The sequence below is a fragment of the Bufo bufo genome, chromosome 1, assembly GCF_905171765.1.
Source record: "Bufo bufo chromosome 1, aBufBuf1.1, whole genome shotgun sequence".
NCBI classification, from domain to species: domain Eukaryota; kingdom Metazoa; phylum Chordata; class Amphibia; order Anura; family Bufonidae; genus Bufo; species Bufo bufo.
The window spans coordinates 285479963-285498265 of NC_053389.1; positions in this window are offsets into that span (position 1 = coordinate 285479963).

Here is an 18303-nt window from a genome sequence, read left to right on the forward strand (position 1 = left end):
CAAAAGCCCTTTTTAGGGCTGGTACATCAGTCTTATATATATTGCAGTTGCCTGCCCGTGTGTGAGAGGCCACAGGCCCACAGACTGTACTGTGTGCACAACACTCATATCGGGTTGCTCAGTACCTTGCAGATAAAAAAAGTCATTTAATTTTTCCTCTGTAATATAATTGCAGTTGCCTGCCAGTGAGTGTCAGGGCCACTGACTGTACTGTGCCCACTGCCAGTGCCCACCACTCATATCGGGTGGCACAGTACCTTGCAGATAAAAAAGTCATATTTTTTTTCTCTGTAATATAATTGCAGTTGCCTGCCAGTGTGTGTCAGGCCCACTGACTGTACTGTGCCCACTGCCAGTACCCACCACTCACATCAGGTGGCACAGTACCTTGCAGATAAAAAAAGTCATTTAATTTGTACCCTTTATTATAATTGCAGTTGCCTGCCAGTGTGTGTCAGACCCACTGACTGTACTGTGCCCACTGCCAGTGCCCACCACTCATATCGGGTGGCACAGTACCTTGCAGATAAAAAAGTCATTTAAATTTTTTCTCTGAAATATAATTGCAGTTGCCTGCCAGTGAGTGTCAGCCCCACAGACTGTACTGTGCCCACTGCCCACCACTCATATCGGGTGGCACAGTACCTTGCAGATAAAAAAGTCATTTAATTTTTTCTCTGTAATATAATTGCAGTTGCCTGCCTGTGTGTGTCAGGCCCACTGACTGTACTGTGCCAACTGCCAGTACCCACCACTCACATCGAGAGGCACAGTACCTTGCAGATAAAAAAGTCATTACATTTTGTCTCTGTAATATAATTGCAGTTGCCTGCCAGTGAGTATCAGGCCCACAGACTGTACTGTGCCCACTGCCCACCACTCATATCGGGTGGCACAGTACCTTGCAGATAAAAAAAGTCATTACATTTTTTCACTTTAATATAATTTCAGTTGCCTGCCAGTGTGTGTCAGGCCCACTGACTGTACTGTGCCCACTGCCAGTGCCCACCACTCATATCGGGTGGCACAGTACCTTGCAGATTCAAAAGTCATTTAATTTTTTCTCTGTAATATAATTGCAGTTGCCTGCCTGTGTGTCAGGCCCTCTGACTGTACTGTGCCCACTGCCCACCACTCATATTGAGTGGCACAGTACCTTGCAGATAAAAAGGTCATTTAATTTTTTCTCTGTAATATAATTGCAGTTGCCTGCCAGTGTGTGTCAGGCCCACTGACTGTACTGTGCCCACTGCCAGTGCCCACCACTCATATCTGGTGGTACAGTACCTTGCAGATAAAAAAGTCATTTAATTTTGTCTCTGTAATATAATTGCAGTTGCCTGCCAGTGTGTGTCAGGGCCACAGACTGTACTGTGCCACTGCCCACCACTCATATCGGGTGGCACAGTACCTTGCACGCATAGTACCACTAATCTAAAAAAAAAAATGACAGGCAGAGGCAGGCCACCCCGCAGGGGCCGTCATGGTCATGGTGCTGTGATTTCCTTTGGCCTTAGAATAATGCGCAGTGTTCAGAGGCCACGTACCCTGAACTCAAAAAGTTCTGAGGACATAGGCTTACACAGGACACCCAATCTTCTACAGCTTCCGCTCGGAACCTTGGCGCACCATCCTCCTCCAGCTCAGCTTCGGGCACCTCTCAAGTTAACACTCGCCCGCCCGCCGCCACCACCAACACTAGCACCACAGCCGCTTCACTTGATCTGTCAGAGGAGTTATTTACACATCAGTTGGAAGAAATGAGTGATGCGCAACCATTATTGCCAGAGGATGTAAATAACAGGGATATGTCTCAGTCAGGCAGCATTACACACATGGACGTACTGTGTGATGATGATGATGTTGTACCCGCTGCTGCTTCCTTTGCTGAGTTGTCAGATACAAGTGAAGCGGTTGATGATGACGATGTGTCCGTGGATGTCACGTGGGTGCCCGCTCGAAGAGAAGAAGAACAGGGGTTAAGTTCAGATGGGGAGACAGAGAGGAGGAGGAGACGAGTTGGAAGCAGGGGGAGGTCGTCGCAAGGAGCTAGTGGCACAGTCAGACAGCATGTATTGGCACCCGGGATCAGCCAGACAGCACGCCAATCAACGCATGCTGTTGCCACCACCAGAATGCCGTCATTGCAAAGCTCAACAGTATGGCATTTTTTTGTGTGTCTGCCTCTGATAACAGCGATGCCATTTGCAACCTGTGCCAAAAGAAACTGAGTCGTGGGAAGTCCAACACCCACCTAGGTACAACTGCTTTGTGAAGGCACATGATCTTACATCACAAACGCCTATGGGATCAACACATGATGAGTACAAGCAGCACAGTAACTCAAAGCCACCATCTTCCTCCTGGTCCAGCATCTTCAGCCACGTCAACCACTGCTGTCCTCCTTGCCCCCTCTCAACCATCCGCCACTCCGCCTCTCACCTTCAGCAGTTCCTGCTCATCTGCCCACAGTCAGGTGTCTGTCAAGGAAATGTTTGAGCGTAAAAAGCCAATGTCACATGGTCACCCCCTTGCCCGGCGTCTGACAGCTGGCTTGTCGGAACTCTTAGCCCGCCAGCTTTTACCATACAAGCTGGTGGATTTTGAGGCCTTCAAAAAATTTGTAGCTATTGGGAGACCGCAGTGGAAGGTACCCGGATGAAATTTATTTTCACAAAAGGCATTCCCCAACCTGTACTCTATTGTGAAAAAGGAAGTCATAGCATGTCTGGCACACAGTGTTGGGGCAAGGGTCCATCTGACCACTGATACCTGGTCTGCAAAGCACGGTCAGGGCAGGTATATCACGTAAAATGCGCATTGGGTAAACCTGCTGACGGCTGCCAAGCATGTAATGCGTGGCTCTGCAGAGGAGTTGGTCACACCGCCACGACTTGCAGGCAGGCCTGCTGCCACCTCCTCTACTCCTCCTACTCCATCCTCTTCGATAACCTCCACGGCTGAGTCCTCTTCTGCTGCTGCGTCTTGCTCCACATCAACAGCACCCCCCCAGCTCCCCAGGGGCTTTTCCACATCCCGGATACGACAGTGTCACGCCGTCTTGGGGTTGACTTGCCTGAAAGCAGTGAGTCACACCGGACCAGCACTCCTGTCCGCCCTGAACGCACAGGTGGATCAGTGGCTGACCCCGCACCAACTGGAGATCGGCAAAGTGGTGTGTGACAACAGAAGACAATTTATTGGCGGCATTGAATTTGGGCAAGTTGACACATGTGTCGTGCATGGCACATGTGTGTAATCTGATCGTACAACGCTTTGTGCATAAGTACCCAGGCTTACAGGACGTCCTGAAGCAGGCCAGGAAGGTGTGTGGCCATTTCAGGCGTTCCTACACGGCCATGGCGCACTTTTCCGATATTCAGCGGCGAAACAACATGCCAGTGAGGCGCTTGATTTGCGACAGCCCAATACGTTCGAATTCAAAACACCTAATGTTCAACCGCCTGCTCCAACAAGAAAAAGCCATCAACGAGTATTTGTATGACCGGGGTGCTAGGACAGCCTCTGCGGAGCTGGGAATTTTTTTGCCACGTTACTGGACGCTCATGCGCAATGCCTGTAGGCTCATGCGTCCTTTTGAGGAGGTGACAAATCTAGTCAGTCTCACTGAAGGCACCATCAGCGACATCATCCCATTTGTTTTCTTCCTGGAGCGTGCCCTGCGAAGAGTGCTGGATCAGGCCGTAGATGAGCGTGAAGAGGAAGAGGAAGAGTTGTGGTCACCATCACCACCAGAAACAGCCTTATCATCATCGCTTGCTGGACCTGCGGCAACGCTGGAAGAGGAGTCTGAGGAAGAGGAGTCAGAGGAGGAATGTGGCTTTGAGGAGGAGGAAGACCAACCACAGCAGGCATCCCATGGTGATCGTTGTCACCTATCTGGTTCCCGTGGTGTTGTACGTGGCTGGGGGGAAGAACAGACCTTCAATGAGATCAGTGAGGATGAGGAACGGGACATGAGTAGCTCGGCATCCAACCTTGTGGAAATGGCGTCTTTCATGCTGTCATGCCTGTTGAGGGACCCTCGTATAAAAAGGATAAGGTAGAACGACCTGTACTGGGTGGCCACGCTACTACACCCCCGGTATAAGCAGAAAGTGCCTGAAATGTTACCGAATTACCGAAAGTCGGAAAGTATGCAGCAGTTCCAAAACAAGTTAAAAAGTATGCTTTACACAGCGTATAAGGGTGATGTCACAGCACAACGGGAATCTAACAGGGGAAGAGGTGAAAGTAATCCTCCTCCTACGACGACAGGACGCTTTACAGACGTGTTGTTGATGGAGGACATGCTGAGCTTTTTAAGTCCTACGCATCGCCACAGCCCTTCGGGGTCCACCCTCAGAGAACGACTTGACCGACAGGTAGCAGACTACCTCGCCTTAACTGCAGATATTGACACTCTGAGTAGCGATGAACCCCTTGACTACTGGGTGTGCAGGCTTGACCTGTGGCCTTAGCTATCCCAATTTGCGATAGAACTTCTGGCCTGCCCGCTTCAAGTGTCCTGTCAGAAAGGACCTTCAGCGCAGCAGGATGTATTGTCACTGAGAAGAGAAGTCGCCTAGGTCAAAAAAGTCTAGATTACCTCACCTTTATTAAGATGAATAAGGCATGGATCCCGAAGGGACTGACACACATGAGTGTGTCAACTATTGACAACTCTTTGCGGTTGTCTAAAATCTATTCGATACACGTCCCCTTATAGGGGACGTAACAGGGATTAAACTGATAAGAATAGTACTACTTAACACACCACTTATATAGGGTGGCACAGTACTTTGCTCGGCGCACACGCAGTGCCCCAAATTGGAAGTAAGAGGACCGACCAACCATTTTTTTCCATCTCCCGGTTCCTAAAATCTATTCCATACACCGGCCCCTGATAGGGGACAAAACAGAGATTAAACTGGTAAGAACAGATTTTTTTAATTAAAAAAAAAGAGGACAGCCTCTGCGGAGCTGGGTAGTTTTTGGCCGCATTACTGAACGCTCATGCACAATGGCTGTAGGCTCATGCGTCCTTTTGCGAAGGTGACTAACCTAGTCAGTCAAACCCAAGGCAACATCATCAACCTCATCCCGATGAACTGTGTTATTATTTGGCCCCTCATCGGTCCACCGTGCACCTCACGTGTTGCCCCTGCGCTACTGGCTGGCTGCATATCTTTTCTTGGCGTCACGAACAGGATATTAACCCTTGCGCCATATTTGAGAGACTGTTGCATGTGAATAAGCCCCTTTGCTTTATTGAGCACTGTTTTGGGCTACAGAACTGTTTAAATTGTATGGAAAGTGTATGGAAGTGCTATACTAGTCCCCAGCATAAAAAATCGCAGTGTTAAAAGTGAGAAAATCCGACATTTGTGTGTCACTAAAACGGCTTGCTGTCAGTGAATAGACTGTTTATATGCAATTAAGATGGCCGCCGGAGTTCTTGTTTGAAAAAAAAATTAGCGACACCCCCTGAAGAGCGGGAAAACGCAGTGCCGCCCACTTATGCAAACTGTCTGGTCAAGCCCATCCTACCTTTACTGTGTCACGTCTGAGAGGCTGAACACTGTATGCAAACGCAGCGCCACCTCCTTTGCCTGTAGCCACATCAAAGGGAGACGCCACGCACGGGAGGAGAGTGTGACGTGCGTGTATCTCAAAGTATCGCAAGATTTACACAGGCGAGTTAACGGAGCGGATTGGATTGCCTGCCGTCCCCCAAATAGAGCGTACAGTCTATGAGTACTCCGATTTGCCCCACTAAGCCTAAGGAAGTACCTCTAGCCAGGAGCGCTACCAGAAGCTAAAGTAAGCGCTGCCTGAGTATTGCATTCAGCCGGTATCAAGCATTTAAAGGGCCAAACACCCGCAAGATAGCGGTCGCCCATAGCAACGCCACATAAAAAGTGTCTACAGCCACAATTAACCTACCTAACTATATATGTCTCCAGATCTTTCCTGAAAGAAGCCCTGGCGTCTTTGCTATCCTCAGCACTAGAGCCTATCAGCTCTGACCTATCATCCATTAAACTTGATGTGAGGCAGATAGGGAGAAGAGTAGAGACCCTGGAAGAAAACCAGACAAGCATCATTTAACATCAGAAAGCGGTTACAAATAGCATCTCCCTGGTTCTGAAAAATCTCAATAGCATATACAGCGCAATTGAAGACCAGGAAAACAGAGGAAGACGTAACAACCTTCGCTTCCGTGGCATCCCCGAATCTGTAACCGCAGGAGACCTTCCTTACACAGTAGTACAGATATGCCTCATGCTTCTGGGACCTGACACAGCCCACAAAGTCATCCTGGAGAGGGCCCATAGGGCTTTGAAACCAAGACCTGCACCGTCTGAACCCCCCAGGGATGTGATCTGCAAGTTTCTGGCATTCCCAGTGAAGGAAGCGATCATGTACAAAGCAAGATCCGGAGGCCCCATACAATGGGAAGGAAAAGACATCCTCATTTTCCAAGATCTAGCCCAGTCTACCCTAAGGAAGAGGAGAGCACTTAAACCTCTCACAGACTGGCTTAGGTCCAAGAATATTCTCTACCGTTGGTCCTTTCCTTTTGGGATCTCCTTTATGTTTGAAGGACGCAGACTGTCTATCACCTCACATCAGGACTTAGAGTCACTATATGATCTGCTAGGCTGCGGTCCTCTAAACGTCCAAAATTGGGACCCTGTTCAGGACCTCCTAGAACTTCCAGAAATACCCAATATGGATCCTTGGGAAAAACAGCGAACACCGAAGTCTCAAAGACACAGGAAAAACACCCGAGGTCCATCTCCAAGACGTCTACAAGTGGACAATTGATATCCAATTAATTACCACTAAGTATACACTGCTAAAAGTATATTGATTCAACTTTTCTGCATTTCGCTTTAACTGCTCTTCTGTCTATCCTAACTCCCTCTCCTGTCAATTTGCTTCTTTAGGGATATGGTATACTCTCTATAGTCACACACTTATTTTTCCCAGATGGTTACTAACCTCTTTATAGGGTGATCCTATTGATACCTAACCCATTTCCCCCCCCCTCCCTCCTTCCCCCCTACTCTCCCTACCTGGTACTCCAGGGTTCTAAACCCACTTCCTACTATTACTTAACTTACTTCCAAAAGTTATGTTGTTGTATTATCCAGCAATGGCTCGTACACTAACCCGGGCATATTGCTCATTTCTTGTTCATGTTATTATTGGTTTAAAGGGACACCGCAACTCTAGACAGAATCTGTGTAACGAGGACGACTCAAGTCATATAGATGGGTCTGTGGCTCCTCTGGAGGCTGGAGACTTGGAATCCACCCACATCCAAACATCAGTAGCACGTATGAGACATTACTTCTTACTTTTGCCATGACAGATCTCCAAATTTCCTCATACAATGTCAAAGGCTTCAAGTCTCCTTCCAAAAGAGCCCAAATTTTCTCTTTACTAAAAAAGGAGAATTGCTCCATCATTTTCCTTCAAGAAACACATTACAAATCTGAACACTACCCTAACCTCTCTTTTTCTAGTTTCCCAGTGTGGTATCACAGTGGATCTGAGTCTTCAGCCTCCAGGGGAGTAAGCATAGGATTCAAAAAAGGTAATCCATTCCAATATAGCTCACACATTCAGGATCCCGATGGCCGTTACATAATGGTGAAAGGTACTCTTGCTAATCAGTTATATACATTCATCAACATTTATGCCCCTAATACTCATCAACACAAATGGTATTCTTCCCTCTCCCCAATTGTGGAAAAATTTAAAGAAGGGATAGTCATTATGGGCGGGGACTTTAACATTTCACTGGACCCCACTCTGGATTCCACCTCACAAAAATCTGCTCTATCCCAAAAAAAACTCTGGATTATCCGCAAACAATTCCATTCACTCCAATTGGTGGATGCATGGAGAATTTAAAACCCCTTATGTAGAGATTATACTTTCTACTCCAATATGCATCATTCATACCATAGATTAGACTATTTATTTATCTCTAAAGAACACCTCCAGTATTGCACTAATACTAAAATTGGATCCATACACTTGTCGGACCACTCCCCCATTTACCTAAAGATCTCCATCCCCCAAAACACACAAAAAACATTCAAATGGAGATTAAACGAGCAACTAATTACTATCCCCGATCTTAAAAAACAAGTACAAAACTACCTAGAGGAATATTTTCTCCTAAATGCCATTCCCAAAACCTCCCCTCATGTAGTGTTGGATGCTCACAAAGCCTATATAAGAGGACAGTTTATTAAACTTGGAACTCAACTAAAAAAAAAGAGAAATGCAAGGATAGAACAACTTCTCTCGGAAATCCAGAAAATAGAGGAGATCCACAAAAAATCCCTGCTAGTCTCAAACCTCTCCCAACTTAACGATCTTAGATCAGAACTAAAAAACCTCCTCAATACCAAATCAGCCAGACTTTACTTACACTCCCAATTTAAATACTTCGCTCATGGCAACAAAGCTTCCAAGCTAATGATGGGCCTCATAAAAAAGAGGAAAGTCCAAAACCATATTAGCAAAATTAATAAAAAAGAAGGAGGTATGGCCACATCTTCCAAAGACATTGCTCTTCAGTTTCAAGAGTACTACCAATCATTGTACAACATCCCACAAAGTAGGTTAAAAGACCAAAACTCTTCAATCCCAGTCACCATTGACTCCTTCCTTAATGCTATCACCCTTCCCAGACTGACTGAAATGCAAAAATCAGCCCTCATTGCTCCATTCAAATCAGAAGAAATAAATAAAACTATAAAAAATCTCCCAAATGGTAAGGCCCCGGGCCCAGATGGTCTCCCGGCTCTTTACTATCGCTCCTTTAGTAATACCCTCATTCCACATTTGCTACAGATCTGTAATAATTCGCTTCTAGGTCTACCCCTCACAACAGACATGACTAAAGCCCATTTTACCATTCTTCCCAAGGAGGGTAAAGACCCGTCTCAGTGCTCAAGTTACCGCCCCATATCCCTGCTAAATATTGATTTAAAACTTCTTGCAAAAATGTTAGCTAACCGTCTTGCCCCATTTCTTCCAGACTTGATTCATAGAGATCAAACAGGGTTTGTGAGAGGCCGAGAGGGGAAAGACAACACTGCAAGAATCCTCAATGCCATCTACCACGCAAAAAAGAAAGGTATCCCTCTGACATTGCTAAGCACTGATGCGGAGAAAGCATTTGACAGGGTCAACTGGAATTTCATGCGCTGTGCAATGAACAAGTTTGACTTCCCTACCCCATTTATAGAAGCCACTTTTGCTATGTATTCTAATGCCTCCGCATCAGTGCTGGTAAATAATACAATATCTCCCCCGTTTGCTATTAAAAATGGCACGAGGCAAGGCTGTCCCTTATCCCCCCTTTTATTCGTATTATCGATGGAACCACTTCTACAGACCATCAGACAAGATATAAAAATAGCGGGGATAAAAATGGGTAAACAAGAACATAAAACCGCTGCATTTGCAGATGACCTTTTGATCCTCACCACAAACCCACAAACTTCCTTAACTGTCATCTACAATTTACTAGAACGGTTCAGTCCTCTGTCCAATTTTAAAATTAATATGAACAAATCTCAGGCCATGGGCATAGGCGTCCCCACATCTATGAAAAATTCCCTAAAAACTAAATCTCCCTTTAATTGGGATAACCCTTATATCACCTATTTAGGAATAAAGATAGGCCCTGATCCCAACAATCTTTTCAATCTTAACCATACCCCATTACTTCAGTCTATTACTGACCAACTAAAACATTTAGATCTCCAGACGCTATCGTGGTTCGGTAGGAAAAACTTAGTCACTTCTCTGATCATCCCAAGACTTAACTACCTGCAGCAAGTACTCCCTATCCCAATTAAAAAGAAATATTTCATGACTTTATTGAATTTGATCCGTAGATTTATATGGAAACAAAAAAGCCTGAGATTGGCGACAACTACTCTACAAAAACCCAGGGACTTGGGGGGGCATAGGTCTTCCCAACCCCCAACTCTACAATAAATCGATTCATCTAACCAGAGTTCTAGACTGGTTTCGCAAACCACCTCATAAGTCCTGGGTGGATATGGAGTCCTCCACAACCAAATTCTCACTAAGGGCACTACTGACGGGTAATAAAGAAAAAATTACATCCCTTTCAAATACCAACCAGATCATTAATTCCTCGCTCACAGTATGGAAATGGTTCCAAGAATCCAGTTGGGGTTTTCCTTTACCCTCCCCCTTGATTCAAGTGAGAGATGTGCTAGAATTGGCCACACTAGAATTGAAACAATGTCTTCCCAATTGACTTAAAACTTCCCAAATCCCTATTATTTCACTGTTCAATGAAGAAGGGAAGTTAATAAACAAAAAAGAAATCGCCTCAATACTCTCCACTTCGGACTCAATTCCTTCTCCAATATCTTTCCTGCACACATATATTACTAAACACATCCCCCTTCAAACACTTCTCAGACCAATCACCTGGTTTGAAGGATGGATTTGCAGCCAAACTACAATTAATAAACCAATCTCTCAAATATACAAAAAATTGAATACCCCTATTAACATGCCAAAACCAGCTTTTATGGGCTTATGGGAAAGAGACTTAGAAATATCATTCTCACCACAAGTTTTAAACAAACTATTTATTACCCCACACAAATCTTCAAGATGTGTCATCATCCAGGAAAACAGCTTTAAAGTACTCACAAGGTGGTACAGAACCCCTGACATCACATCCAAATACAGTAGCTTAGGATCAGACAAATGTTGGAGGTGCAATGATTCAAGGGGAACTTTTCTCCACATTTGGTGGCTATTCCCTCGTGTTTTAAGTTGGTGGAAGGATATATTTGACAGGAGTAACAAAATATGCAAAACCTCAATACCATCAAATCCCCAGTTAGCCTTATTAAGTCTTCCACCGTCTGATTCTACATCAATGATTCCTCCATTATTCCACACCCTGCTCATGGCCGCACGCCTCCTATTACCTCGTTTCTGGCTCACAGCTGATCTCCTGTCCCCTGATTTATGGAGGGAAAAGATTGATACAATATACAGATTCGAGGAACTGGCAGCTGCTGAAGCGCGCAATTACAAAAATTTTTGTGGTAGATGGGATAACTGGGTGAAATACAGTCACTCCAAACACGGACAAGCTACCTCTGCCGAATAGCCGACTTCTGCCAACAGGAATACACACAGTAATATCCAGTAAAGAGCAGTATTTTATACAACTACCTAATTGTCATCTATTCAGTATGTGAAAGAAGTAAAGGTATACAAATATGTTCTTATGTTCTCATGCCAGATTCCAAGAGAAACTTGTGTTTCAGATTTCTTCTAATAACTAACACATGTGTCCAAGTTACAATTTCACTTCTCTGTTAATGTTTATATCAAACATTAACCTTGTACAATTTAGTATTGACTATGTACGATTCCTGCTTCTCTCATGTGTCACGAGTTGGAGGTCCCAGGAGAGACCACCGCGTCGTCAAGCAATAAACGGAAATCAGGTACAGACACAAGAGTTTATTGCACAAACAGAAACATGGAAAGCAACACAGATAAAACATGAGCTCTATGTACCGTCAGCACAGTGGGAGAAAACCCCCACTGCGCCACTGTCTAGTAATACTCCAGAGGGGCGTAACTAAGCAACTCCTGGTTTTCACTAGAGCCCTAGATGGTAGGGTTAGACTTAGCCGCAGAAAGTTGCCAGGGTCCACTCTGGAGCGTGACCTAGACAGTGACAGCAGGAGCGAATGGACAACAGGTACCAGAAGGTACCGACGGCACATAGGCAAACATAACAGACAGGTAAATACAAAACAGGGCAAATAATAACACAAGCAGGAGTTCATGCAAGGGAGCAGGAGTGGCAATGAGCAGAGAAGGACTTGCTCCACCAGTAGTAATCAGCATGGCCTTGTCATGCCACTCTGCTGCAGGGCTTGCTGAACACAGACATCAGAATAAACACAAAGTAACTAAAACATAACTGGCAGAACAGAAAGACAGGAAAGAGGACAGGAAAAAGGACGCAAATGAACAAGTAGGGAAACCCACAGAGCACAGACAGACACGGATCCCATGGGTCAGCAGCATGGGAGAAAGAGTACAAACCATTAGCAGGGCAGGACAAGACAACACACCAGGAGAGCTGACACAGAACTGAGGAAACCTCAGCCTTATATACAGGTTCCATGGGTGCAGCAGAGAGACCACACCCATGGAGCAGACAGAGGATTAACTCCTAATAGGAATACAGGGGAGTTAACCCATACAGAACCACAAATAATACAGAGGAACAGAACTTCAGCGAGGAGCGCCGAACAAGCAAGAACGGAAGGTCACAGCCAGAGATAGTGGCTGTGACATCATGATTGTACAATTTTGAATACTTCAAATAAAAAATAAATAAATAAAATAAAAAAATAAAAAATAACAATAACCCTCCAATAGTCCTAGGCATGAATGTCCTCAGGAACTGTTATGTTGAAATGCTGGAAGCCTTAAACCAGTCAGTGCCTACTGCTTCTTCTGCTTATAAGAAGGTAATCCAACAAACCAGTCGTGTACTAAGTGCACAACAGAGATTCGCCAATGAAAAAGGGGAAATCGGCTGTGTCCACATTCGAGATAATCAACCGGTGATTCTCAAGCCCAACACCGAACCCTCTTGTGGTGTCGAGCTGTAGTCGGAATTCAAGGTCAAGACTACCAAGCCTTGGTAGAGCCAGTTGTATTGGAAGACTATCCTATAGTTAGAGCTGCAAGAAGCCTAGTAACCGTCTCTGAAGGTAAAGTGCCTATTCGTTTCCTAAACTTGAGTGATCACTGTGTAACATTAACAAAATACCGTCCCATTGCACAGCTGATCCAAGTTACATTTCAAGATGTCATCAGTGTGGCTACAGATCCCAAGAAACAACACCCACAGGACCAAAAGTTAAGCAACCCCTGGTGGAAAGAACTTCATGTGGGAGATGCTTCAACACCAGAACACCAACAGGAAGGAGTACTGAAAATCGTGAAAGAGCATCACCGTGCCTTCAGTAAGCATTCTACAGACTATGGAAAAGTAGATATCATTAAACACCCCATCCCTACAGGTTCACACCCACCGATCAAGGAAAGGTATCGGCCTATACCACCAACTATGTACCAATCCGTAAAACAAATGATCCAGGAGATGAAAGACTCCAATATCATTAACCCCCTCCCGTCCGCCCATAGACTATAAACGTCCGGGAGGTGGTTCTCTATTTCTGAATAGATGCTCCTGAACGTCGATTCAGAAACTGCAGCTGCACACTAATCGTGCAGCTGCAGATCGGGTTGCCCGCTGTCAGTGACAGCAGGGCAACCCTTAGAGAAGGCACGGACAGTGACCAGGTGTCTCTGCCTACTAGATCGCTGTATACACAGCGCTCACCGAGCGCTGTGTATACAATGCAGGAAGCACTATGCGCTTCCTGTTCCAGCACGGCAGTCATGTGATCACCTGGGCCGGAGAGTGCAGGAGCTGTGAGGTCTTTCAGAGACCTCGATCAGCCCTGCTCTGAAGCTGTACAGCGCTGTATTGCGCTGTACAGCCTCTCTGGGGGATGTATTATTCCTGTAACTGGGGCTAATATGTCAGCCCCAGTTACAGGAGAAATCAACAGTGAAAAAAAAATATAAGTGAAGTTAAATGTCCCCCAGAGGTCTTGTATGACCTAAATCGGGACGAAAAGTGTAAAATAAAAAATAAAGTGTAAAAAAAAAAAAAAAAAAAAAAATGTTTCAGATGTAAAAAAAAAATCCCCAAAAAAGGAAAAAATTGAAAAAAATTAATAAAATAGACATATTTGGTATTTCCGCGTCCGTGACGGCCGGCTCTATAAATATATCACATGATCGACCCAGTCCGATAAACACCATAAAAATAAAAAAAAAGTGTAAAAGAAAGCCATCTTTGTCACCTTACATCACAAAAAGTGCAACACCAAGTGATCAAAAAGGTGTATGTCCCACAAAATGGTACCAATAAAACTGTCACCTCATCCTGCAAAAAAGGAGCCCCTACATAAGAAAATCTCTCAAAAAATAAAAAAAACTATAGCTCTCAGAACATGAGCACATGAAAACATAATTATTTTGTTTCAAAAATTCTATTATTGTGTAAAACCTAAATAAATAAGAAAAAGTGTACATATTAGGTATCGCCACATCCATAACGATCTGCTCTGTAAAAATTTCACTTGACCGAACCCCTCAGGTGAACGCTGTAAAAATAAATAAATAAAAACTGTGCTAAAACAACCAATTTTTTGGTCACCTTGCCCCAAAAAATCATATGTACCCAAAAATAGTACCAATAAAACTGGCATCTTATCCCCTAGTTTCCAAAATAGGGTCACTTCTTGGGAGTTTCTACTGTAAGGGTGCATCAGGGGGGCTTCAAATGGGACATGGCATCTAAAAACCATGTGGCGCTCCTTTTCTTCTGCGCCCTGTCGTGTGCCCATACAGCAGTTTATGATCACATGTGGGTGTTTCTGTAAACCGCAGAATATGGGTAATAAATATTGAGATTTGTTTGGCTGTTAACCATCGATGTGTTAAAGAAATAATTGGATTAAAATGGAAAATCTGCCAAAAAAGTGAAATTTTAAAATTTGATCTCCATTTTCCTTTAATTCTTGTGGAATGCCTAAAGGGTAAACAAAGTTAGTAAAATCGTTTTTAAGTAACTTGAGGGGTGTAGTTTCTACAATGGGGTTATTTATGGGGGTATCCACTATGTAAGCCCCACAAAGTGACTTCAGACCTGAACTGGTCCTTAACCCCTTAAGGACACAGCCTTTTTACACCTTAGGACCAGGCCATTTTTTGCAAATCTGACCAGAGTCCCTTTAAGTGCTGATAACTTTAAAACGCTTTGACTTATCCAGGCCGTTCTGAGATTGTTTTTTCGTCACATATTGTACTTCATGACACTGGTAAAATGAAGTCAAAAAATTATTTTTTTTTGCACCAAAAAATACCTAATTTAACAAAAATTTGGAAAAATTTAGCAAATTTCAAAGTTTCAGTTTCTCTACTTCTGTAATACATAGTAATACCCCCAAAAATTGTGATGACTTTACATTCCCCATATGTCTACTTCATGTGTGAATTGTTTTGGGAATGATATTTTATTTTTTGGGGATGTTATAAGGCTTAGAAGTTTAGAAGCAAATCTTGAAATTTTTCAGAAATTTACAAAAACTCAATTTTTAGGGACCAGTTCAGGTCTGAAGTCACTTTGCGAGGCTTACATTATAGAAACCACCCAAAAATGACCCCATCTAAGAAACTACACCCCTCAAGGTATTCAAAACTGATTTTGCATACGTTGTTAACCCTTTAGGTGTTGCACAAGAGTTATTGGCAAATGGGGAGCAAATTTGAGAATTTCATTTTTTTGTCTAATTTTTCATTTTAACCCATTTTTTCCACTAACAAACCAAGGGTTAACAGCCAAACAAGACTGTATCTTTATTGCCCTGACTCTGCCGTTTACAGAAACACCCAATATGTGGCCGTAAACTACTGTACGGCCACACAGCGGGGCGTAGAGGGAAAGGTGCGCCGTATGGTTTTTGGAAGGCTGATTTTTATGGACTGGTTTATTTACACCATGTCCCATTTGAAGCCCCCTGATGTACCCCTAGAGGAGAAACTCCCTAAAAGTGACCCCATCTAAGAAACTACACCCCTCAAGGTATTCAAAACTGATTTTACATACGTCGTTAACCCTTTAGGTGTTGCACAAGAGTTATTGGCAAATGGCGATGAAATTTGAGAATTTCATTTTGTTGCCTAATTTTCCATTTTAACCCATTTTTTCCACTAACAAAGCAAGGGTTAACAGCCAAACAAGACTGTATCTTTATTGCCCTGACTCTGCTGTTTACAGAAACACCCAATATGTGGCCGTAAACTACTGTACGGGCACACAGCGGGGCGTAGAGTGAAAGGTGCGCCGTTTGGTTTTTGGAGGGATGATTTTACTAGACTGTTTTTTTGGCACCATGTCCCATTTGAAGCCCCCCGATGCACCCCTAGATTATAAACTCCATAAAAGTTACCCCATCTAAGAAACTACACCCCTCAAGGTATTCAAAACAGATTTTACAAACTTTGTTAACCCTTTAGGTGTTGCACAAGATTTAATGGAAAATAGAGATACAATTTCAAAATTTCACTTTTTTGGCAGATTTTCCATTTTAATATTTTTTTTCCAGTTACAAAGCAAGGGTTAACAGCCAAACAAAACTCATTATTTATGGCCCTAATTCTGTAGTTTACAGAAACACCCCATATGTGGTCGTAAACCGCTGTACGGGCACACGGCAGGGCGCAGAAGGAAAGGAACACCATATGGTTTTTGGAAGGCAGGTTTTGCTGGACTGTTTTTTTTTACACCATGTCCCATTTGAAGCCCCCCTGATGCACCCCTAGAGTAGAAACTCCAAAAAAGTGACCCCATTTTAGAAACTACGGGATAGGGTGGCAGTTTTGTTGGTACTAGTTTAGGGTACATATGATTTTTGGTTGCTCTATATTACACTTTTTGTGCGGCAAGGTAACAAGAAATAGCTTTTTTGGCACCGTTTTTTTTTTTGTTATTTACAACATTCATCTGACAGGTTAGATCATGTGGTAATTTTATAGAGCAGGTTGTCACGGACGCGGCGATACCTAATATGTATACAATTTTTTTTATTTATGTAAGTTTTACACAATGATTTCATTTTTAAAACCAAAAAAATGTTTTAGTGTCTCCATAGTCTAAGAGCCATAGTTTTTTCAGTTTTTAGGCTATTATCTTAAGTAGGGTCTCATTTTTTGCGGGATGAGATGACGGTTTGATTGGCATCTATTTTGGGGTGCATATGACTTTTTGATTGCTTGCTATTACACTTTTTGTGACGTAAGATGACAAAAAATGGCTTTTTTTACACCGTTTTTATTTTTATTTTTTTACGGTGGTCATCTGAGGGGTTAGATCATGTGATATTTTTATAGAGCCGGGCGATACGGACGCGGCGATACCTAATATGTATACTTTTTTTTTATTTATGTAAGTTTTACACAATGATTTCATTTTTGAAACAAAAAAAATGATGTTTTAGTGTCTCCATAGTCTAAGAGCCATAGTTTTTTCAGTTTTTGGGCGATTATCTTGGGTAGGGTATGATTTTTGCGGGATGAGATGACGGTTTGATTGTTACAATTTTGGCGTACATGCGACTTTTTTGATCACTTTTATTACCTTTTTTGGGAAGTAAGGTGGGCAAAATTTCAATTTCATCATAGTTTTTTATTTTTTATTTTTATGGTGTTCACCGTTCGGGTAAAGTAACATGACCGTTTTATAGATCAGGTCGTTACGGACGCGGCGATACCAAACATGTGTAGGGAATTTTATTTTTTTCATTTTTTATCAGTGATAAATGTGTTTTTTGATTTTTACTTTTTTTTCACTTTTATTCACTTTTTTTTGACCCAGACCCACTTGGTTCTTGAAGATCCAGTGGGTCTGATGTCTGTATAATACAGTACAGAACAATATATATTGTTCTGTACTGTATTTTACTTACACTGAACAGATCTATGCTTTCAGCATAGATCTGTTCAGCACCATGGACAGCAGGACGCCTGAGAGGCGTCCTGTTGCCATGGGAACCTTCCCCGTCTGCTCAGAACTTCGCAGACGGGGAAGGGTAAGGAGGGGATCTCTCGGGGGGCTGTCTGGGGGCTCTCTCCCTCTCCATCGGGGGGCTGCAAAGGCACAGCAGCCCCCCGATGGGAGAGGGAGGGAGCTCCCTGCGCTGTTAACCTTTTCCATACAGCGGTCCGTACGGACCGCTGTATGGAAAGGGTTAAACGGCTGACATCGCATCGCAGATGTCAGCCGTTTATACCAGGGTGCCAGCAATGTGCTGGCACCCTGGTATACCCACTGAACACCAATGAATTTTCAAGGGGAGGCGGGCGGGGGATCGCGATCCCGCCTGCCGCACCGCCCGCACCGCCCGCAACCCTCCCCCTGCACCTCCCACCGGGCTAAAATCGCTCGGGGGTGCAGGGGGAGGGATACAGATCTATTTTAGGAATACTAAAGTCTCTGATCTCCGCGGTCAGGGACCGCGGGGACCAGAAACTGCAGAAATCGCAGCAAACCGCAGGTCTGAATTGACCTGCGGTTTGCCGCGATCGCCGACATGGGGGGGTCACGGGACCCCCCCG